The 25,021-nt window shown below is 34.9% G+C and overlaps 1 long non-coding RNA gene across 3 annotated transcripts; it reads right to left on the bottom strand.

Annotated features, from left to right (window-relative positions):
- Positions 1-1,607: 1,607 nt before the first annotated feature.
- On the bottom strand, positions 1,608-24,287 carry LOC143686458 (uncharacterized). 3 transcript variants are annotated; one of them, XR_013177169.1, is made up of 4 exons: positions 24,208-24,287; positions 23,680-23,857; positions 3,570-3,668; positions 1,608-3,062 (listed from the first exon to the last, which is right to left on the bottom strand). It is a non-coding gene; the product is annotated as an uncharacterized LOC143686458 (long non-coding RNA). The 3 variants fall into 3 exon arrangements; XR_013177168.1 differs by having other exon boundaries at positions 24,063-24,275; XR_013177167.1 differs by lacking the exon at positions 24,208-24,287 and having other exon boundaries at positions 23,680-24,050.
- Between the last annotated feature and the right edge of the window lie 734 nt (positions 24,288-25,021).

The following is a 25,021-nucleotide window of genomic DNA, read 5'->3' as shown; positions in this document are numbered from 1 at the left end:
CACTCACATCCTCTTTTGCAGGGTAAAACAATCCCTTCTTTTGCCTTTTCTTGTAAACATTACCTCTTGATCCTTTAATTGTGTTTGTAGTTCCCCTCTGAAAGTCTCCAAGATTTTATATCTGTCTGTATTTCGGGGCCCCAAACTGGACATAATAATGTAGTAAGAGTTTTGAGTGCTGTATCTAATGGACCAGTAACCTCTGAGTTCTTAAACAATTTTATTCCTGTTCGTGTGTTTCGATGCAGTTTTTTTTTATTATTAAAAAACAAAACAAAACAATGATAGCTTGCAAAGTGCTTGCTTACATTGAACTCGTTACATTTGTTTTGTGCTTTCCTCCATTCCCTTCTCCCCAGTTTCTGTTGGAATGGCTGGTTGATAGTAAAATACCCAATTATAGTATGTTAAATGAATGAATCAATGTTCTAAGGAATACATTTCACATAGCTTTGTGTGGATTGTAGTGAGGATTCAATTAGATATTTTATGACAAAGATCTTTGCAATCTGAATGCACTCTTCTTTTTCACTGAGAATACTTATATGCATGTAATTTGAATATATTTGTTTATATTCTAGCCTATACTTATATATAGTATCTTTGAAATGATTTGTTTTGCACTGCATTCTATTCAATGGTCACATTTTCTAGTTTATTTACTATTGGTTATTAAAAATAATGACTGCCTATGACAAAAAAGAAAAGTTCACTTTTATAGAAAAATGTAAAGTAAAAATAAAAGTCTCCTTTCTCTCTTGTGGTAGTTTGCAAGGGCTGCCATACTATGACAAATACCACATAATGGGATAACTTAAAGAATAAGAGTTTGTCAACAGGAGTTTGTCTCATGGTTTTGGAGGCTAGAATCTAACATCAATGTGTTGGGAGGGCTTACTTTCTCCTGAAGTTTGTAGCTTTCCAGCAATCCTTTGTTACATGGTGATCCTTCGCTCCTCTGATTTCTGCTGTCGTTTGGCTTCTTCTGACTGAGTCTGAATTTCCTCTACCTTATAAAGACTCTGTCATATAGATCAAAGCTTATTCTGATCCACTTAAGCAACATCTAAATAGGACCTTCAACCCTCCTATTAACAAATGAGTCCACACCTTGTCTAATAATATCTTCAAAGGGCTGAGTTACAAATGGGTTCAGACCCACTGGAACCCAGATTAGGACTTGAGCATGTATACTTGAGCATGGGAGACGTGATTCCATCCCCAACCCCAGTCCACCCCTGGATTCCTAGTGACAGTCATTGCCATGTTATCATACTTCATATGCTATTTATCAGCTTGTTTTTGCGCTTTTTACCCCACACTGTGTAGTATCTTAAAATATAGGCAAAAGATGACCACTTTTTGTCCTCTCCTACTGTCATTTGATCTCAAGCTACCTTCATCTCTTGCTTGATATTGCCACAGCATCCTAATTTGTCTTCTTTTTTCCACCTTTGCCCCTGCCCCAGCCTGCTCTCCTCATGACAGAAAGAATGATCTTTTAGGAACAGAGGACAGATCCTGTCATTCTCTTGCTTTTATCTTATCTCTCTCAGAGTTAAAGCAAGTCCTTATGGCAAATAGCCCACAAAACTCTCTAAGGCCAGGCCCTCTGTTACTTCTATGCATTGTTTTTATATCTTTTTCATTATCTCCTTTGTTCACTAAATCAGCCCAGCCTCCTTGCTATCCCAAAATGTGCCAGGCATGTTTCCCTCAGATCTATGCTTTGCTCTCTCATCTGATCAGAAAGATCTCTCAGATGTCCATAGATCTAATGCTCTCATTTTCTTCACCTCTGCTCCAATGCCACCTTATCAGAAAGGACTTGATGGCCTCTCTGTTCCATAAACCTATGGACATTAGTTCTGCTCTCCTGTATTTTGGATTCTCCCTTCTGTTCTTGCACAGTTTGAGGGGAGGATTGAATTTCCTTTCTACCTTGGAATTAGGTACGGCCATGAGATATGCTTTGGTCAGTGGAATGTGAATGGAAGTAACATGGGGAAACCTATAAGAGCCTGTCTGTGATTCTGCATTCTCCTTCTTTGCTGCTTTAAAAAGTGGCTCAACATTCCATTGATATGAATCCCTGAGTGATAATTACATAGAACTAAGCCTCTCCAAAGGAAAATTATTGGACTATGGCTTGCCCTGATTTTTTGCCCATTTTTCTCAAGCTGCTTATGATTCTCAAGAGCCCTTAGTATCACATGATGTATTTCTTTCTTTTTTTTATTATTATATGTCCCTATCTTCCTCCTAGAAGACTGGAGCTTTGTTTTATTTACTACTCTGTCCCCAGGACTTAGAAAAGTACCTCGAACATAGTAGGTGCTCAATAAATATTTGATGTTTTACTAAATGAACTCTGTACCAGTATAGTGTGGCAGTATTTCTGTATCAGTATATATAAGCTGATTTTCAACTGATGTATTATAGATTCATACAAGTCACTATGTTATTTAGTTATTTCTATTTTTGTTTTTCTGTTAAGATATCGTGCAATAAGTTTTTTAAATCTGTTTTACCATGGTGCACCATATCATATCCTTAGGATAAATACCAAAAGCAGGTAAGTCAGGGTCAACATATAAACCATTGTAATTTAAAAACATAGACGTATGTGCATTTTGTCAAATTGCCCTGTAAAGAGGCAGCAGCAAACTAGAGCACATGTATGAGATCTGGGTGGAGGGCATGAGAATGTGTAGCCTCGCAGAAGAAACACATCTGATGCTTCGTCTGTCCAGGGCACTTGATGTTAGGAGCTGAGACAGAACCATTGACCCTGAGGAAAAAGTGTGTGCATACGTGTGTGCATGAAGTTTTTAGATGGCTTACACATGTACATGAATGTTCCTGACAATGTGAACATTTATCGCTTCCTCTCTTCCTCATTGAAATTATGTGTAGAATCCTGTAGGGACTGTGACCAAGCTCAGCATTTGTCAAAGGTGGCCCTTTTGAACAGAGTTTGCAGCGAGGTTGATGAGGCCATGCCAGAAAAGGTTGTGCTGAGCAAGTCTGAGCTCTTAGCCATCCAGAAAGTAGGTTTTTACCTTTGTTGCAAAAAAAAAAAAAAAAAATTACCAACATATACGCGATATGTCTCTTCGAATATAGAATTAACTGTTATAGTCATTCTGAGAAATAAAAACACCCCAATAAGCAACATACCAAGCAGCAAGTAATTTTTCTAAACCCACACAGGAAATCGCCAGTATACAGGAATAGAATCAAAAGTACTATAAAGTCTTTCTTTCAAAGTAAACTGAAAGCCTTGCAGGAAAATCTATGCTTCTAAAATTTGCTTCTAAAAAGGAAGATTATTTTAAAATGTGTTCACAGAAAACAGATATTGTCATTTAATGCTGCTCATGCTATTCTTTACAAGTACCAACACCTTACCTCTATGTTTCTCTCATTTCTCTCCCTTTTACTTGCTGAGAGGGTTGGATTATATACCCCAGAAAAACATGTTCCTAATCTTAATCCATTCTTGTGGGTGTCAACTCATTGTAAATAGGGCGTCTTGATGAGGTTATGTCAGTAAAGATGTGGCCCACCTGACTCAAGATGGGTTCTAATCCCACGGCTGGAGGCTTCATAGAGAAGGCTAGGAGAGGAGCCAAGGGGAGTAGCCAGAAACTGGAAGCCCGTGGAACCTGAGAAAGAGAGGAGATGCCACCAGGTGCATTTCCATGGCACAGAAGAGCCAAGGAACCCAAAAGATTGTTAACCAGTCAGAAGATACTTACCCAGGAGGAAGCAAGCCTCTATCCTCTGAAATCACAGCAATAAATTCCTGTTGTTAAACCTAATCCATCGTATGGAATTTGTTTTAGTAACTCAGAGATTAAAACAGCTTTTGGTATCAGAAAGTGCCATGCTGCTATTGGAAATACCTAAAAAAAAGTTGAAATGGCTTTGGAATTGGGTAATGGGTAGAGGCTGGAGGAATTGTGATGGCTTAAAAATGATTGAGAACTGTAGGGAAAGTTTGTTTCATATTAGATAATACATAATTCATCATGAGCAGAATGTTGGTAGAAATATGGATGTTGAAGGTACTTCTGGCGAGGCTTTAAAAGGAAATGATGAATGTGTTATTGGAAATTGGAAGCAAGGGGATCCTTATTATTAAGTGACAAAATTTGTGTTCTGTTGTTGGATGGAAGGTAGAAGAATTTCAAAGTAATGAACTTGGAGATTTCCAAGCTAAGAACACAGTCTGTTTTCTCCTTGCAACTTAAAGTGAAATGAGAGAGGAAACTGATAAACTGAGGTTTGAAATGTTATGCACAAGGAAACCATCGGACAAAATTCTGAGCCTATCCAGATAGCTTGCTCTGAGACTAGAGCTAGAAGTGGCTCCATGAGGAACCGCCTGGAGCTTACAGGAAGTAAGTCTCCAGAGAACAGGGCTCAGTGTGAGATATTAACTGAATAACCGTTTCCTATGAAGGGCGTGGCTGTCATGGATCCTGTCAGCCTTCTCAGTGGAAGTTAGGATTGGAAATGCAGTTATCCATGGAAGATCTGTAAAAAGTTCTATTTTCTGATGGTTTGGACATCTACATCACCTGAACTGCATGCAAAGCTGAAACCAACAACAACAATCCTTGAATGAGGTCTTCCCAGTGCTTGCCAAAATGGAATTACTTAAATCAGTTGCAAAAAAACCCCAGCATATATCTATCATAACTTGCCAAACCCCAACCAAAACCATTCCTTCCAATCCTAAAGAATACCTAGAGCTTTATAATAAGATTTTACAAAGGTTCCGTGCATTAGGGTAACTCTCCAAAACCTACAACCTCCAAATGTGTCCCTGGACCAGATAAGTCCTGAAATACAGAAGAGCCAGCCCTTCCAGAGCATCAGGTGCTTCCATCCCCCTATGTCATATTATCAACAATCCCTTCCTACATGAAAAAGTTAAAACAGGCATAGCCCAAATATGCCTGAAGAGAGGGAGAAAGATCAAAGTTGATGGTGGAGTTAGAAGATTGGGTTTAACTAATGAACATGAGTGCTGAATCATTATACTGGTATTTCTTTTAGCCTCCAGTATCTTAGAACAGCTAGAAGTAAAACATATTATTATGGAATTGTAACCCATACCAGACTCTGAAATCTGCTCTACAACTAATTGTTGTGATGTACTTTGAAATTTATTACTTTTATGTATATATTTTATTTAAAGAGAAGGAAGAGTATAACGAAAAGATAGGATTCAACAAATGAGAATGACTGCTGAATCATTATATTGATATTTCTGTTGGTTTCTAGCATCTTGGAGTGGCTAGAAGAAAAAAGCGAAAAACCTTGGAACTCTAATCCATACCAAATTTAAAAATGTGTTCTATAACTACTTGTTAAAATATACTTGGAAATTTAGTGCTTTTTTGTATATATGTTATGTTTCACAATTTAAAAATGTTGAAAAAAATAGCTAAAACAAAAAAACACCAGCATAAAACCTAGGCCTCATGTAGGGTTCTATAAACTTTTTCTTCAAAGGGTTGAGCTCTCAGGGAACATAAATTTGGGGCTATTACATGAATCATAATGACACTGAAAAATACAAAACTTGTTCCTGTTTTGTTCTTTGACCTGCAGAATTGCACGCAGGAGTCTTTCTGTAGGAAAAGGTATAGTGTTCTCTCAAGTCAGAGAGAGTCCTCCTAAGATCAATACTGTGAGGATTTGGAGAAAAACCAAATAAATACAGGCAGATCCACAACCTCACCACATTTAAAAACCATGCATCTAGTTCCAATGATGGGTCTCTCTGTATATTTTACCTTTTCTTACCTGAGCTGTGGATCATCATATACTTAAAAGTTAACAGGATAAATTTAGCAAAATACTGCAATCCTTTGTTTTCTGGATGAAATTGCAATCTCAGGAGGAGCTAAAAAAAAAAAAAAAACGACAACCCCGAATTCTATTGCAAATCACTTGCATTTCAAGCTTCGATTCATGTGCTTCAAGTTTATTCTAAAGGACCTGATGTGAACATATGATTTAGATCCTTAAGTAAAAACTACAGAAGCTCTGCCAGGCTCCATTATTTAGTCTTGAAAGTCCCATTATTTCCAGACATCCCAAAGGAAAAGGCTGCCAAGAAATGCGAGGAACAGAAGGCCCTATCAAGAGGTGTCCTGCCAGGGAGATGACAAGACAGATTTATTTCAACACCATCCTAATTTGCTTTGCTGACCAGAAGGGGAAGATTCCAGCTCTCTCCATCAACAAAATTCTCCACAACTGAGAACTCTATTTTGAATCCTGTCAGCTGAATTCTCCTCCTACTTTCCATGCATGCTTATCTTTTGCAGGTGCAAAATACCAGTTAAAATTGGAAAATGGCTTGCACAATAGGTAAATATGAAAAAGGGTAACTACAATAGTCCTTGAGAAATAAAACTGTTTAAAAATCTCTATGGAACTTGCTTTAAAATTCACTTTTTAAAATTAAGTTAATGCTATTATGGAATTACAAAAAAGTTCTAAAGAAATTTTGAGCTCTAGCCTGTATATCAAGGTGACTTCTTAAAGGTATATGTGACATTTTAATTCCTGAGCATATTTAAAACTAGGTTATATTTTCGTATATCAGGAATTAGGTTGCCATAGCTTATGACAGAATGTGGAATTAGATGACTTAAAAATATATTAAATGATAATTATAAATCTATTAAAATAAGATAAATTATATCATTTTCTCCCCAATAATAATTGCAAAAATTATAATGTATTTTTGGAACAATAATTAATTTCTCAAATTGTAGGAATGTATACAATTTTTAAAAACATTCATTTTAACTTTTTTGTACCATCCGTGGGTTGACATAATGGCTTCTGTTAAATTTAAAGGAAGAGTTGTATTTTAATTAAATCAATATTGAAATGATATCTTTTTACCAAAAATGACCATTTGCTGTACGTTTTGTTCTTTAATCAACATATTTCCTTTTGTTTATTTTTCCTTGGGGATTTTAAAGTAATTTTATTAACATGGCACTGGACACAAAACTTAAAATTTTGTTCTCTTTTCTGCCTTCATTTATTCACTTACTCAATGAATACTTACTAAATACATACTATGTGTAAGATTCCAGGGACAGACCAAGTCTTGGCCTCCTGGAGATTTTGTTCTAGCAGGAAGATGATGATGATCATGATGAAGATGATGATGATGGTGATGATGAAGATGATGATATGATGAAGATGATGATGATGAAGATGATGATGATGATGATGAAGATGATGATGAAGATGATGATGATTTTGAATATACTCAGTGACTTATTCCACCTTAGTCCAACAACTTGAAAGAGCCACAATATCCTAAACAAATACTTAAAAAAAAGCCCACCCAAACTCAACTGAATTGGAGAGAGGACAGATCATGTGGGGACAGATCATGAGCCCCTTATAGGTCAGGAAAGGAGAATCCTAGATACAGTACTTAGTGAGGCTTTCTTCAAAGTGCTCATAATTTGATGGAATGTTGATCCAATAGTATGTATTAAAAGACTTTACTAGGAAATTATTTTCCCTTCATTTTATCCAAGTATTATACTGCTGTATTTTCAGCCCTTCAATTAAACTTCCCCTGCCTCTTTCTTCAGCCTGTTTTATTAATTCCTTTTGAATGGCGTATACTTATTCATACTAAGTATTTGACATGTATTTTGACATGTATATTACCTAGTATTTTTTCATTGTTATTTTGATGTTGTTTGTTTCATGGACTAGTCTGTAACCTCCAACTAAGGAGAAATTTGGTCATATGTTTTTTTCTTCTCCAATGCCTACTAGACATTCAATAAGTATTGATTGTATGAGTGCAATGCAATGACTTTTTCATAAGTACAACTAAAACTTGAAAAATGCAAAAAAAAATTAAAAAGAAGGAAAAAGTCACTTATTGGTGAATTCCCCTTTCCTTCTAATATTTTCCTTACATTAGCTTTACATTTGCATGAATGTAATCCCAGTATATTCTTGAATATAAAGTTTTTCTCTTAGCCTAATATTGTGAGCATTTAAAGAATTTTATACTCATTATAAGTCATTCTAATAGTTGCATACTATTCTAGTGGTTAGAGCTTTCAAAATATAGACTTATTTTATAGGTTCTTAGACACTCATAAATTTTATATCTTTCAGATGGATTTCTTCTCTGTTAAGAATGACCCTCTTCAACCCTAATAATTTTTGTTGCATTTACACCTATATTTTTGACATGTGTCTGTAAAAATATGTGATGTTACTTTGGGTTAGTAATTGACAAGTGTATTGGTTTAATTCCTTTACTTTCAACCCTCCTGTTCTAGTTTGCTAGCTGCGGGAATGCAATATACCAGAAACGGAACGGCTTTTAACAAGGGGAATTTAATGAGTTGCTAGTTTACAGTTTAAGGCTGAGAAAATGCCCCAATTAAAACAAGTCTATAGAAATGTCCAATCAAAGGCATCCAGGGAAAGATACCTTGGTTCAAGAAGGCCGATGAAGTTCAGGGTTTCTCTCTCAAGTGAGAAGGCACCTGGCGAACACAGTCAGGGCTTCTCTCTCGGCTGGAAGGGCACATGGCGAACACAGAGTCATCTACTAGCTTTCTCTCCTCGCTTCTGGTTTCATGAAGCTCCCCGGGAGGTATTTTCCTTCTTCACCTACTAAGGTTGCTGGCTCATGGACTCTCTGCTTCGTGGTGCTGCAACATTCTCTGCTCTCTCTGAATCTCTCTCTCCAAAGTGTTTCCTCCTTTATAGGACTCCAATAAATCAATCAATACCCACCCAAATGGGTGGAGACATGTTGTCCCTTAATCCAGTTTAACAACCATTCTTGACTAAGTCACATCTCATTACAGTTTCAAACATACAGCATTGAATAGGGATTATTCTACCTTTATGAAATGGGATTTATATTAAAACATGGCTTTTCTTAGGGGGGCATACTTCCTTTCAAACCAGCACACCTCCTATCACAATATGTTTTAGATTCCTCTCTTTATAAATAGCACAAAATTGGACGTTATAATCTCAGTCTGAAAATATCTTCTGAACATGTATTGTGAAATATTTGATAAATGCATAAAACCATATACAATGTTTCATATATTCATATTACATTTGTTTCATAAAATATTGTATCTATCTATATGTATATATTTATATAATGTTCCAAACATGATAATAAAATGAATGGCTATGAACAGCACCCAAATTAGAATTAGAATATTACCAGTTCAACTGTATCTATCTGTGTAGGTTTCATTTTTCCATGGTATTTAAAATTTTTCTTAGCAATTTTCATGCCAGTCTTTTGTTGATAGTATATAGATATAATTTCCTGGTGTGTAGATTGCATTTCAACTTTATTTTTGTGTCCAGCTGAGGAGGAAGAACCCTTAATTTCATCATAGCTGAATTTATCAAAGTTTTAAAAAGGCTTTTTATTTTGACATAACTTTAGACTGGCAAAAAAAATAGTTTCCATATATTTTCACTAGCTTTCCCAAATATTACCATCTTAATATCCTAGTATAGTTATTGGAACCAGAAAATTAATATGAATATAATATTAAATAATTACACAATTTATTCAAATTCTGCCAATTATCTCATTACTATTTTTCTCATCCAATTCAGTTAATTTGTTTCTCACCACATTCTACTCACTAATTTTAACCCCTACCAATGACTCTTGCCTGCAAGAAATATTACTGTAGTGTTTGTCAAATGCTGGTTTTCTATTTCCATTATTACTTTCACATTTATAAATTGGAATCCTACTGAAAGAATATTTGTCTTTTTTTCTTCATTTACATATTTTTTACACATTTATCTCAGTAGTAACTCAAGCATATTTTCTTTATTTTATGGATTACAATTCATTACTATCATTATTTGATGTTCAAATTGTCTGATAGTTGTCTTTTAGGAACGTCTTCAAATTGGCTCTAGTAGCTTTTCAACAAGCTCTACCATATTTTGAGCTATTTCTTACTTCCTGGTACTACAAGCTCAACTTGTATTTTCTCTGCCCCAGATGTGTAACCAGCCAATTTAAAATGGAGCCTTGGTTTCTTTTATTGGAAAATGGTACTTAGTAAACAAAATCTGGGTGCTAAATGGGATCATTGTTTCTGGGGTGTCATTACTTTTAGGTCTTCTCAAAAACTAAAAGATAAATATATGTACACATATGCATGCACATCACATGTAGACACAACCCTGTACCTACTTCTATCTATCTATCTATCTATCTATCTATCTATCTATCTATCTATCTACCTATAAAACAATGAGTTTGTACTGAAACCTCTGATTGCTTTAATGTTATGTAACTTTTTTTTCCATTGAGAAAACTGACTCTTATTATCCACAATATATTTACTCATTTTCCCATTTCTAGTATACACTATGACCTTGGGTCTTGGGTGTGAGGTCTTCTCAGTTCTTCTGCCCTCTCTTTGCTGTAGTCCTGGTGTAGACTAGAGTATATTCTTTTTCCTCCTCCAGGAGTAGGATTTTTTTCCTGTTCATTTTCCCTAGCTCTGTTGGGTTTCACCTGTACCATAAGAGTAGTTGTACTTGATACCCTTCTTCCACAGACAAAAGCTTTTGTTCTGTAGGGGAGATGAAGGGCAAGGAGACAGATAGAATTTCATGCTTTTTTTGGTAAGGTAGCTAGCTATTCCACCTCCTCAACATCACCCCCCAGGTATGCATTACAATGGGTTTTCTTAGTTCTCCTGTTTTTCTGGTATTTTCAGTGGAGTGCATTGGGAAAGAATCTGCAAATACGTGCAGACTCCCCAATTTAAGAGGCCCTAGACACTTCACCATATTTCACCAGTCCATGAATTCTTCTGGCCAAACCCTTCTTCTAGTGTCTTATGGCATCCACTATGGGTGAAGGTGAGGTTACATCTTCTCTCCTTTTGCAGGCACTTGCTTTTCCTTAGATTTTGGGACAATTGGTTGATTTGTGACCTTAGTTTTCCAATGGGTTCAAAACAAAGTTTTAAATTTGAGTTTAATTCCATTTTTTTCTTTTTTTCTTTGTAAGAGTGGGAGTGATGTTTCTTCCATCTCTCTATGTGCCTTAGTGAAAGACAGAAATATTTCAGGAAGTGTGTTTTAGGTATTTTTTTTTTTAATCTGCTGTTCAGTATATTTTTGGAGGAAATATTGTGACACTGGGACCTGGGCAGTAGGCGTTGTCTTCAGCAAACAAGGAGGCCTATCAATCTTTTCTTTAATAGCTAATTTTTTTATGTATGTTATTTATAAACTTTTGTCTGAAAACAATGCCCAAAAATATTTTTTCTTTTTTTTTAATAAGGGTTTTAAAGATTATCTTGCATGCGTAAATATCTAATCCACTACAAATGGATTTTTATATATGGTGTGAGTTAAGAATAAGAATTTCATTTCTTTTTTGTTCTTTTGGATAACAAATCCTATCATCTGTTTATCTCTTTTCCATTCTCTAGTGATCTACAATGTCACTTCAGCAAATATAATTTTCATTTATGCTTGGTTCTGTTTCTAACTCTTTATTCTGTGCTTTGTTTAAGTTTTCATCCTTGAATTAATGTCAAATTTTCTTAATTCCTATAGTTTTAAACCATGGTTTCATAGTTTGGCTTCTGGTAGGCAAATGTCAACCCATTTCTTATCATTAGCAGAAGTGGGGCAATTTACTTTTCCATATAAGTTTCCAAACAATTAAAATCGGATTACCAAATTTCTTAAAAATATCTATTGGCCTTTGATTGGAATTAGTCTGTAACTCTGCTTCAGTCTGAGAACTATTATTTTTAATAATACTTATTCTACATATATACAAATATGACAAATCTCTTTTATTCCTTTCTAATTTAAGTCTAATTCAGAAAATAACTGTAGTACCAATTTTTAAATGGTTCACAGAATTCATTTACTCACACTTTAATATTTTTGCAAGATGTTCAAGATGGAGATTGTTCAGAAATATTCCTTTCTCATATTATCTATAACTTGTTTTGATATTAAGGTTATACTGACTTTATAAAGTGGTTGGAAGCCCATTTATTATACTACCTAGACTATTTTATAAGATTTAAATGACCTATAACATGAATATTTGATAAAACCCACATAAGTTTGGAATTTACTATTAGAGGAATTTCTGGCTAGTGATTTGATTCATTATTAAATTATAATTTAACTTTCTATTTTTCATTGACTGTTTTAAAGTTAAGCTATGTTAGTACCTATCCACTTATTATAAGTTTTCAAACTTATCCATATTACATATTTCCAAATATCTTTTCTTTAATCTTTGCTATGTTTCTGCAGTTCTGTTCTCCTTCTATTTATTAATATTATTTGTCATAATTTGAATTGTTCTTTAATCAATTCTGTCAGAGGGTTTTTAAAGCAATGACTTCTAGTTGATATTAAATATTTATCCTATTAAACGTTTGCTATTTCATCATTTTTTAAACTCCTTGGAGGAATTAGTCCTTTTCACTAATGTGACTTTTCCTTTTTTTGGTGTCATTATACTGCTGATCTCAGAGAATAACTTGTCAAGTGTCCCTTCTCCTCTATATTTTGATGATTTTATTTCGCTTGGGTGTTTCTCCTTCCCTAAGTGTTTGAAACATTTCAGCAGAAAGCCTGGATTTTTCTATGCAGGTAGGTTTTCTTTTTCTTTTTTGGCATGGGCAGGCTCCAGGATTCAAACATAGGTATCCGGCGTAGCAGGCGAGAAGTCTGCCACTGAGCCACTGGTTTACCACCCCAGGTAGGTTTTTTATTTAAGTTCAGTTATTTTAAAAAATGTAATTATATTTGAACAGTCGATTTCTTCTTAAGATGATATTGCCAATTTGTGTCTTTTGTGGAATATATCCTTTTGAGTTATGTTTTCAGATTTAGTGGTAAAAAGCAATTAATGAAAGTCCTAATTTGCCTTTGAATATTTGCAGGATCTGAAATGATGTCCTTTATTCATTTCTGAAATGGTAAATTGAGTCTCCTTTCTGTTTTGTAGATTTTATTGATCTTTATGAAGATTTCTATATAGATTTCATTGATTCTTTCTTTTGTTTGCTTTCTATTTAATTTTTTTTATATATTTTTATCTTCCATTTTCTTAAGTTTTAGTATAATTTATTTCTAAGCTTCTGAGTCGGAGATTTAAACATGGCTTTACACTATTTTTCTTTTCTAATATTAATACTGAATGCCATTTATTTCTCTTTAATCACTGCTTTAGTTGCATCCCACAAATATTAATATGTTGTGCTTTATATTTAGTTGAAAATTTTCCTAATTTCTCGTACGGTTGTTTTATTAACCCAAGGGTTTATTAAATGAGTTTTGTCTAACTTCCAAATATTTAGAAGACTTTTTAGATAACTTATAAATTATGATTTATAATTTAATGCCACCGTGGTCAAAGGACACACTCTGTGTAATTTCAATCTTTTAAGTTTAATTTCTTTTTTTTAATGTAGCATATAGTCTCTCTAATTGAATGTCCCAAGAACATTTGAAATGAATATGTTTCCTTCTCTTCTGGAGCAGTTGTTGTTAACTATCATCTAAATCAATTTGGGCGGTAGCATTATTTATATCTTCTATAGCCTTCCTCATTTTCTTCTGTAGCCTTCCTCATTTTCTGTCTTCTTAATACTAATTACTGGAGAGGTGAGTGTTAAAATAAATTTATATTTTTATGAATTGATTATTATATTGTTAAGGAGCAGGTATCCTTTTCTTACCTCTCATAATAATTCTGTCCTGAAGTCTAATGTTATTATCAGCATTCCATCTTTCCTGTGATTATTGTATGATATATCTTATTTCCATATTTATACTTTTAACTTACCTATGCTTTGATATTTAAAGTATATTTCTTAAATATTACATAGCAGTGTTTTTTTTTTGCTTTTTTATTCAATCTTATAATCTCTATCTGTAATTGGAGTGTTTAGATGATAAATATTTAACGTTATTATTGTTATTGTTTGATTCATTGATCATCATGTCAATTTTTTATTTGACCTATCTCTTTTTGCCACCACTACCCCTGATCTTTCTGGACAGTTTTTGGGTTAGATTTTCTTTTTTTTTTTTTTTCATATATTCTATCCAGCATCCTTTATTGGCTTGTTCACTCTACCTTTTAAAATATATCTATCTCATTTTAATAGTGGGCTCTAGGGTTTCCTGTGTGCATTATTTTCTTAGCACAGTCTGCCTTTGAATAACATAGCCCTTCACGTCTAATGTCATAACCACAGCACATTGTCCTTTCCTTTCTCTTTCCTAACTACTGTTTGGTCCTGTTTTTGTGGTGCATTTTCCTTCTACATGTGTTGTAAGCTTCACAGCATTGTATGCTTGTTTGTTGTTTTTTTAAAGATATTTTAAACATCATAAAGGATAGAAATCTTTCATATGTGTAAGTATACCTACCATTCCCAGTGCACCAAAGAATATCTCTATAGACTGAAACATTTTTCAAGGCAGCAACAAATACTCCCCCAAAAGTGCTAAGTACTTTTCAAAGTGCTAAGGTAAAATAACTGTGAACTAAGAATTCTACATCTACCCAAATTATAATGACAAATTATGAGTAAATTAAAGATATAACCCAACAAAGAGAGTTTTTCATTCACAAACTCTTTGTGAAAAATCCTAAAGCATTTAATTCAGAGAAAAGGTAATAAAACTATAAGAAATAAAGGGAATTCAAGAAGTAGTAGCATGCATAAAAATTCATAGGATTTTGGGAAATAAAAGAATCACAGTATAAAAACAGTATACATAATTTGGTTTATTTAAAAGGTAAAATAAGAAAAAAATAGCATATAAAACAGGAGGGAAATTTTAGAGGCTGATGGCCAATTATAATCAGAGATTGAGAAGAGTAGAGATAGTGATTAATTTTAGACTTTTTTGAGTCATGAAGGCAGGATAAAAATGTGAGCGTATTCTTTCAGATAGTAGAAATCACATGTATATGTCCACACTTTCAGAGGAAACAAAAGAGAATAAAAGAAGCATTATGTTTAATGCAATAGGAGACAGAAAGTGAGGAGAAAAATGGAAACAATGGAGCAGCATGGCTTAAAAAACACAAATATAAATATAATGGTAAACATAATATCTATATATTGACTTACAATAATAGTAAAAAATGAAAATTCAGAAGACTTTCACATCCAGCAACAGAGTAAATAAAATAATCTGAAAGATCATTCTGTTACAAACAACTGAATCCTAAAATTCAGCATAAAAATAAAGCATAAAATACTTTTTTATTGTACCTTTGTACTTTTTGGGAGTAAGGGAAATCGCCTAAGACCACCCACATATACTCCCTAAAGTGGGGTGGGCGGGGAGGGGTGGACAGGAGAGAAAAAAAGCTGAGCTCAAAATGCCAAAATAGTTAGCAGTAAACATACTAAAAAGAAAAGATTCTCTGAGGCCAAAGGACCAAAAAAATGCCATAAGCAGAAAACAAATCCTGACAATGTAAAGGAACCGTCTGTATTAGAATAGGGATCCTAGAAGAAAAAGAAATCGATCTCGGGTTGTTAGCAGCCCCACCTTACAGCAAAAGAAAACATATTTTAAAATCAATCACATGTGGATTCACAATAAAAGATCCTTTGAACAACTGTTTTCAAATATGGAGCAGAATGCAGCACAGGCCTGGGGCCCTGAGAAGAGGGGAGGCTACCTGATGAGCTCTGTGCTGTGGCTGAGACCCAGAGGAACTTTCTGACCATGGCACAATAAGAGAAATCCTGACTAGAAGATGCAGGCTCACTGAGGTGAGGACACACAAATTGGAGATATCTGAGGAGACTAGAATTTGTGTGGCAGGAAATCAAACATGAAGGAAATAGATAGAGAATTAGCTCCAAAAATCTGCTGTCCCTTGAATATGGCCTGAAAACTAAACTGTGGATATATAGAATGTAATTTAAAATCCCCAGAGATCACAAATTATTTTAAAGCATTTCGTTTTTAACCAGCGAGGATGAAGAGGCCTGTTTGAACCTCCAGGCATTCGAGAGACTTCACATCTTAGCAGGAGTTCTAGAAATAAAGACTATCCTAGACCCAATTTAACAAACATATTAAACCTAAAAAGGATTAAGTTAATCCACAGGTAATTTTATTGACTGCCAGAATAAATCCCAACACTCTTTAAAGGAAAACAATAAAATCCATCTTTAACAACATACAATTCAAAGCATCTACTATACAATTCAAAATTACTAGATATTTGAAGAGTTGGGAAAATGTGACCCCTAACTGGGAGAAAATTCTATTTCATTAATAAAAAGAGGCAAAAAAATGACAGATATAGTTTAAAACAGCTCCTACAGCTATGTTCAAAGATTTAAAAGGAAATATGATAATAATGAGAAAGCAGAATATGTTAAGAGAAACAAATGGAACTAACAGAAAGGAAAAATGTAATATCTGAAATAACTCCACTTGATGGGTTTAACAGCAGATTAGACACTAAAGAACAAAACAACAAAGAATATAAAGACATAGCAATAGAAAATACCCAAGCAGAAGCTCAAATAACAGAAAAGGAAGCAAAGTAAACAAAGCAAAGGCAAACAGATAAAATTGAAAATGTCAGAGACTCATTGACCTTTGGGAAAATATCAAGCAGTTGACCACATAATTGTGGAGGTAGGGAGCCATATACTCCAGAAAAACATTTTCTTAAACTTAATCTGTTCAGGGGGTGTGAACCCTTGTAAATAGGGCTTTTTGATAGCATTACTTCAGTTAAGCTGTGACCCAACTAAATGAGGATGGGTTTTAATCCTATTACTCAATCCTCTATAAGCCAAATGAAATACAAACCCAGGGACTGCAAGCCACAGGGCAACCAAAAACTGGAAGTCAATAGAACCAAGAAGCCAGGAGAGGCCACCGTGTGCATTTTCATGTGACAAAAGAGCTAAGGACTGAAGCTTGCTGACAGCCAGCCCTAAAATGTCAAGCTTTCTGGGAGACTATCACCTTGATGGTGCCTTCATTTTGTAGTTCTAAGCCTCAAAACCTTAAGCCAATATATCCCTGTTGTTTGAGCCAACCCATTGCTTGATATTTCTTCGGCAGCCAGAAAACTGAAACAGAGTCCAAGAAAAAGATATCTTGAAAGATAACGGCCAAGATTTTTTCTAAAATTGATAAAACCTGCAAAGCCAGAGATTGAAGTTCAATGAAATAGAAGCACAATGAACCAAAGAACATCACAAAGGCAAAACATAATCAAAGTGTCAAAATTTCAGTAAATAGAGAAAATTGTGAATCAGTCCGAGGAAAAGGATGCATTAGTGTAAAAGAGATCAAATGAAAATTAACCACTTGGTTCTCTTCTGAAAAATCCATGCCAGAACACAATGAAATGGCATCTTTTAGCTGTTCAAAGAAAACAAAAGTCAAGATAAAGTTGTATATCCAGTGAAAACGTCTTTCTAAAGTTAAAGCACCGTGGAAAATATTTCTGACAAGTAAAAGGTGAGAAAATTTGTGAAAAAATACAGGAAGTTCTTCTAGTTGAAGAAAATCTTACCAGGAAGAAACTCAGAATTTGCAAAAAAAATGTTTTATTTTATTTAAATTTCTGTAGATTTATTCTGATGTGTCTAATTGTACCATCATTCTTATTTAACATGTTTTTTGAGACATGGTGTTTTGGAAGTTGATATTTGGAACATTTATAAGTTCTAGAAAGTCTTTAGTCATTCTTTTTTCTTATGGTGCTTTATTTTCTTCCTCTATATCCTTGCTTTTGGATGTATGTTGGCTCTTTTCATTCTATCCAGTGCATATTTTAACTTCTTTTTTCTCCCTCTTTATAGCAATTGTGTTGTTTTTTTCAGTTTTATCTTCCAATTTACTCACTCCTTTTAGACTGTGTCAAATCTGTTTAATTTAGCCATATGCTTTGCATTTATGTCTTTTTTTTTTCTATATTTCAAGTTCTGGTTTCTATCTTTTTTTCTAATTTGCATATTGTTTCTCACGCTTTTTTTTCTTTATTGATGTAAATAAACCTGCTTTGCTGATCAAATTGTTCTATTATTGCAATTACAATTCTGCTGTTTTATCTTGTGACTTTCACTATTAATGGATATATCCTTATGTAGTTTGCAATATTTGACTATAAACTCATCCAAAGTGGAATTGTGTATAAGAGAGATATGGAGTGGAGAGAAAGAAAAGAGAGAGAGAGAGAGAAATGGAGAGAGACAGAGAGAAAGAGAATAAGCATATACTATGATCTAGGTTGTGGGAACTTTCTTCCAGAGACTTTTTTTTTTCAGTAGCTCTGCCAGTATCCTCTGCCTATCACTATCACTGCCCTTTTATAGAGCTCTTTCTTAAATTTTGAGTACATGGTTCCCGCATGATGGAAAGAGCTTAATTAAACCCCCAACCATATGACTCACATGAATGTGCTTTTAAATTTCTGTATGTATGTGAGTGTGTGCGTATATATATATATATATATATATATATATATATACATATATATATATGTGTGAGTGTATATATATATATATATATTTTTTTTTTTTTTCCCTACTGAGAGTTCAGGCAAAGCAAAACTTCTTTTAGATCCACTTTGGCAGTGAATAGAGTTTTTCATTCTCTAGAGTCTGGCCCTGTGTGTTGTGCCCGCTTGTGTGGGTGTGAATGTATGTCAATCAGTTGTATGTATCTCCAACTCTCAATTATAAAGTTTTCAACTCACGTGGACCCAGGAGCTGGTCCCTTATATTTGACTGTACCTTAGAGCTCTGCAGTGCTGTTGATGTGGTGATCAAGTGTGTGTGTGGGAGGGACATTCTAACTTTTAAGTGGGCCTTATTTTAAGAGTTATGACCTTTGTAACAGCTGGTCCAGTGGGATAGATTTTCCCCTCCTGTCCCCTCCTCCCTGCCCTGGCAGCAGGAGTCCCAGGCTGTTTCCTCGAAGTCCTAAAAGTTGTTGACTGTGTCCCCCACCCTTTTTTGGTTTTGCAGATGTGATTAAATTCCTAGGTGAGACTTGAAGGCTTTAGGGGGAGGATTGAAAGAAATACCCTTCCCCCTGCTGCAATAAATTCATGACTAAGCCTTTTCTCCTGGGGCCTACGCCTAGAGAATGGAGAAGACACTGGGTGTTATTTCATAAGGATGCTCAACCCTTGCCCTTCCCAAAGCCACCAGGGCAGATTCCTCAGATCTTTACCATGAGAATCTTGTGGGGATCCTGGAGGGAAAACCAATGAATAGCACCGCCCTCCCCCCGAGACTGTGGTTCCCAGGAGCTGCTCACCCTCAATCTATTCTGTATTCAATCTTCCACAATTTGTCACAATTGTACGAGCAGATTTGTTTGCTGCATCTCTCTGGATGCGCCTATTTCTCCTGCAACCTCAGTTCTCCAATGAAGGTAAGAAAAGTGATTGATTTTTTAGTTTGTCCAGGTCTTTTTTATTGTACCTTCAGGATAATGATTTCTAAGCTCTTTACATGTTGGGGATGAATCTAGATGTTTGTGACATTTTTATCTCGTTAGTTTGCTTGTGTGTGTGTGATATTTGTTTGTTTTATACTTAGCCATTTTTTCATTGCCAGAAATGCACAGCGATATGCATTCTGTATCCTTCAAGAATAGAGTTATTGCCAGTTTAAGTATATTCCAATAAAATAAATTGCAATTTTTCTTTTCCACATTAAGGAACAATTAGCCTGGTCTAGCCAAAAAAAGTTATCTTCAGACTTCGAGCCACACAAAGCCACAGATGCTAGTGAGAAGGTCAACTCATTCAATAAAAAATTCAGCTTCACTCAAAGGCCAATTAAAAACCACTATCTTGTTAGGAGCCAAAAATCGTAGCACCATCTGGGATATAGAACTAACAGTTTATTAACCATTTTTTATAGGATGAATGCAAGTCGTAGTAGAAGGCTGTGGATTGATTCATCTTGAGTTGGAATGATATTTTCTAGATCTTGCCTGTGGTGACTTGTGGTTTAAAAGAAGAGTGTATTCTTAATTTCTTCTCTGAATAGAAGACAAGAAAAGCCCTATTACAAGATGTGCACACATTTTTCTATGACAGCATACCTCAGAAAGCGTTTGTACAGTGATTTTTATACAAAAGTTTTTTTTTTTCTTCAGGTTCAAGTAAGAGAGTTTGCTAAGAAATAAAAAAATAAAACAACTAAGACAACTTAATAGACAGCAGGAGATTCTGAGCACGTCAGTAGGATACATTGTCAACTGGTTAGTGATTTTAATTGCCAGGGTGAGGACATTGATTAACTAGTTTGGCCTAGTCTCCATTCTGGTGGAACCTCCTGTGAGATGTTCCTTATTGAAGCATAAAACTTTCTAAAGACTTTTTTGAATGGCTACTGGTTTCCAGTGATTCTTTTTGGTTTGAAGTCATACTTTATTTTAACATAAAAATACGATAAATCTTCTACAAGTTTCATTAGTTTCACATTGAGTCATTTTGTTTCCCTTTGTCATAGAGAATGACATTGACCAATTGAACCATGATCCAGAAGTTGGAGTGATTCACAGAAATTTGCCAAAACATGAGTAAATAAAGCCCTTTATTTTATGTAAGCCACAGAAAATCAAAACTTCAAAAAAAACTAAACAAAATTAACCAGTACTGGACTGCAATTAACTAATTTTAATGAAACCAGATCTTCATGATTTCCATAAATTTAAATGGGAATAAAGAAGGAAAATTACAATGTTTTATTGTATTGTTGAAATGAAAGCACAACTCAGAGACCTGAGAAATTTGGTGACACTTGAGGGGTAGCGGGCTAAAGAAAAGACTTTCTTCTTCTTTTTTTTTCTTCATTTCTTCGATATATTCTCTTGTTTGGCTGCATTTTATTTGATTTCAGTGCTCTCATTTTCTGGATATGCAGTGGAAGTTTAAAGAAGACTTTGAAGATAAAACCAGAAAGGACTTGATCCCTTTTCCTGTGGTAATATTGTATTAAAAGCTGTATTTTTTCTTTTTTAAGTATAGTTAGCCAAATAATTTTTGTTAAAGAGCCTGGATTTTGTCTCAGTAAGATTACAATATTATGGACTCTGGTACAGCAGAGCTCTTTGCTGTGCAGAATCATTTGAACTTCTTACTTTGATTGGATTAACCTAATCATACATAAATCTACCCTTTCAATTAGAGCAATCATATCAGTGCCCTTCCTGCTTTTAGATGCAACCTAACATATCAGCCTTATAAATATCATGTCATTTTGTCCCTTGTATTTTAGACTTTATTCCAACCTGCAAAACTGAAAAATGTCTTATTTTTAAATGTAAAAGTCAAAAGTGCTCATTAATTATTCCTCTCCATTGGAGAAAGAATATTGTTTCAACAAAATACTAGAAAGGTTGTTTCAATTTTAAAAGAGTTTAGTAAATGTTTGATTTTCTCCTGGCATTATTTGGAGTTTATGTTGACTGAATACAGCATAAATTCCAAATAATAGAGAGTTCACCACATAGAAATTGAGTTCTATCTCATATCAAAGGTGTCTGTCAAGAGCTGGTCTGGCAGTACACTGGTGTCATGAATCTTTGTACTTTCTATCATTTTTTCTCACCATCTTTACCATATGCCCTCATTGCCCAAGAGGCTGCTTGAACTCTGGCCATCACATCAAAATTCCAAGCAGCAGGAAAGTCTAAAGTCATATGAAAAAATTTACTCCTCTTTAAGGTGACATTCCAGAAATCTTATACAGTACTCCCACTTATTTTGCATTAGCTAGAAACTATTTATATAGCCACACATTGATGCAAGAGAGGTTGGGAAATACAGTCTTTTACCTAGGTGGTAATTTGTCCAGCTAAAATAATATTTATTGATGTAGAAAACTAACAAGTCTCAGAAACACTAATGGCTGGCTTTTTGATATTTCAACTGGCTAGGTAGAACTACAGTCCAATCTACACTACAGATTGATTAAGCATGGATTTAGGTGAGATTACAAAGTAGTTTTGTAGATATAATTACAGTCCCTAAAGAGTTGATTTTAATTTATGAAGAGAGATCAACTTGACCTAATCAGCTGGTCCTTTGAAAAAGAAGACTCAGACCTTCCCTGCGTTTAGAGACTCCAACCTTCCTGTACTCATAAGGTTCTAGACTCATGATGATTTTTTCTTTCTTACTTGTCCTATGGATATTCATTCTTCTAAGCTAGTACTCACAACCACACAAGCAAATCCCTTGTAGTAAGCCTCCCCCCCCCATTTATCTACATGTATAGATATAATTCCTGTATCTCTCTATCAATTAATCATCTATCTGCACATATAATCGCTATTTCTACTTCTATGTTTGAACTCTGACAGAGATAGTAATGTTTTGCAATATTCTTTCTGAGTGCTTCAGTAACTCTCTCAATTTTCTTCCAACTAGCTTCCCTATCTGGAGCTGCCTATGAGCTCTGGGAAAAGCTGACCATACTCCCAGCTTTAGAGATTGAGGCATGTAGTATATCAGCTGTAGGATATTTATTGATTCCAGGACAACCACAGGACCTAATTTCAGCCACCTCGATATAAAAGACTTGCTCCATGTTACTCAGTAAGAACATTCCCAAAAACTCTCAGATAATTTTTAAAAATCAGCTTTCTCTCTAAGTTCTCTAAGGTTGGATGTGAACATGGGAGAATGGAGCCATAAGAAAAGGTAGGCATTGGGTGTCAAGAGGAAGGCAGCATAAAGAAGGGGTGAATGCACAGAAAACAGAGGAGAGCAACAGAAAATTTTATTTTTTAAAGCTGTAGTTTCTAACCAATTCTGATACCCTCTCAGCATTTTTCAGTTAAATGAGCCAATAGATTTTGTTAATTGTCTAACATAGTTTGAGTTAGGTTTTTGTCACTTACAGTAAAACATATCCCAGCCCATACAACTCGAAAACAATTCATTTTATGAATGATCAAAAAGAAATGGATTTCTGATTTTGGCATCGTCTTGAAGTAATATCTGAGAGCGTCTATAACATGTCAGACAGTGGCAGACTGCTGTTTTATTTGGCATGCATTCAATTTAGCGTTAAGTACCAAAACATAATCATTTGTTTATAATTTTGAATATTGTGTGTGAGAAATTAGTTAATTAGAAAATCACATAAAGCCCTTATGTTTTACTATAATGATCAATGTGAATTACATGTATTCATCTTGGATTTTGTGTGCTCCCAGAAAGAGATTCTATAACAGAAAGGCAAAGTAAATGATATGAACTTTGTTTTTGAAACAACTATGGAGGGAGAGAGGGAAAAAAAAAGAGAAAAGAAGTGATGAGGAGGGAAACTGAGTCAAAATTTTAGTGAATATATAAATATGTATAAATGTAGAGTATGGGGGATTATTATCAGATCTTTTTCAAGAAAAATGCAATGATATCAGGGATTGGAAAGAAGAGGAAGCTATCAACATTCAGCGGTTACTTACAATGGGCCAGGTAAGGTGTTAGGTGCTTAACAGGTATTACCTAATTTAATTCTCACAGTATCTTGGTGAAGTAGGTTTAATTGTCTTTATGAGAAAGGGGAGGCTGAGGGAGGTTAAAGAACTTACCTAAAATCACCCAGAGGTTGAATGGTGGATCTGAAATATTCCAGCTCTGTCGGACTTAAAAGTCCAAGCACTTCCTTCTAGAACAAGTGTCAACAAACCGTGACCCAGCCCTGGGGTCAAATATGACCTGCTGCCTGTTTTTGTTGTGGCGTATTTATGGGAACTGGAGCCTAGCCATCTTTAGAAATTTAAACAATATTTCTCTTAACATTCTCTCCACACCTGCAATCTAACTTACTGTCCTCCCCCTCTCTTGTTGTAGACCGCCCATTTCCGTAGCCCACCACAAAACCACACCCCATGCGTATGTGATTGGCTACCCTCCCCTGGAGCCCATGTCCTAACTCCACCCCTCCCCTAACTGTATAAAACCCGAAGCTCACTAAGCTTCGGGGTCCTTTTAGCTCTTGAGCCCCCGAGCACTTAAGCTCTTACTATGTAACAATAAAGAAGCTTTGTGCCAACATTTGGTCTTCGGCTCAAGTCTTTTGGGTCCCTCAGCAGCTTGCTGCTGAGTCTCGGCGTTACCTTAGAACCCCAGTACAGAGCTCTGAATAAACCCTTAGTGGTTAGAGAGTTGCCCCCAAGCGGTAGCCCGTCAGGAAGACGACGAAGCCCGTAAGGAAGACGACCGCATTTGTAAACAAAGTTTTATTGGAACACTTCCGTGGCAATGAATGCTTCTGTGCTACAATAGCGAAGTTGAGTTCGGCCCCAGAGGCCTATGGTCAGCAATGCCTAATACAGTGACATCTGGCAGGCCTTTTGCAGCAAAGGTTTGTTGACCCCTGCTCTAGGCTTCTTCAAGAAAATCCCTACGAGCACTTTCTTGTCTTCCTAATTATTAAATCTTAAGGAAGTCACTTAAGAAGGTCTGAGATAATTTTCCTACCTATAAAGTGTGGATAACACCTTGTAGAATTGTTCTGAGACTCACTTGACAGAGTGATTATTAATATGCTTTGTAATATGTATAGGAATATACAAACCTAAGTAGTTAAAGGCAATAAAACCATATTCCTTATCTAATTCCTCAGGTCAGTGTTCAAATGTTAAATGGTATTATTCAACTTCAGATGAAGTCTCTGAAATTTCAGCTATCTACTTCACTCAATCATGTTATAGAATAAAATAATAGAAGCCAGATAACTATATTTAAGTAGAATTGTGGCTGAGGAATTGTGTGATGCTGGAGCTGACCTTTATAAGAGCTAATTGTTAAAATATCAGAGATTTTGTGAACTGGTTGTTAAAAACAGCTACTACTAAAAATTCAATGCTATAACCACACGTTCTATATAATAATCTTAATAATAAGAAGCAAGGTTGTAATTACTGAAAA

The sequence above is a fragment of the Tamandua tetradactyla genome, chromosome 6, assembly GCF_023851605.1.
Source record: "Tamandua tetradactyla isolate mTamTet1 chromosome 6, mTamTet1.pri, whole genome shotgun sequence".
Taxonomy (NCBI): Eukaryota; Metazoa; Chordata; class Mammalia; order Pilosa; family Myrmecophagidae; genus Tamandua; species Tamandua tetradactyla.
The sequence above is the reverse complement of the archived record's forward strand: the minus strand, read 5'-3'. Positions and strand labels throughout refer to the sequence as shown.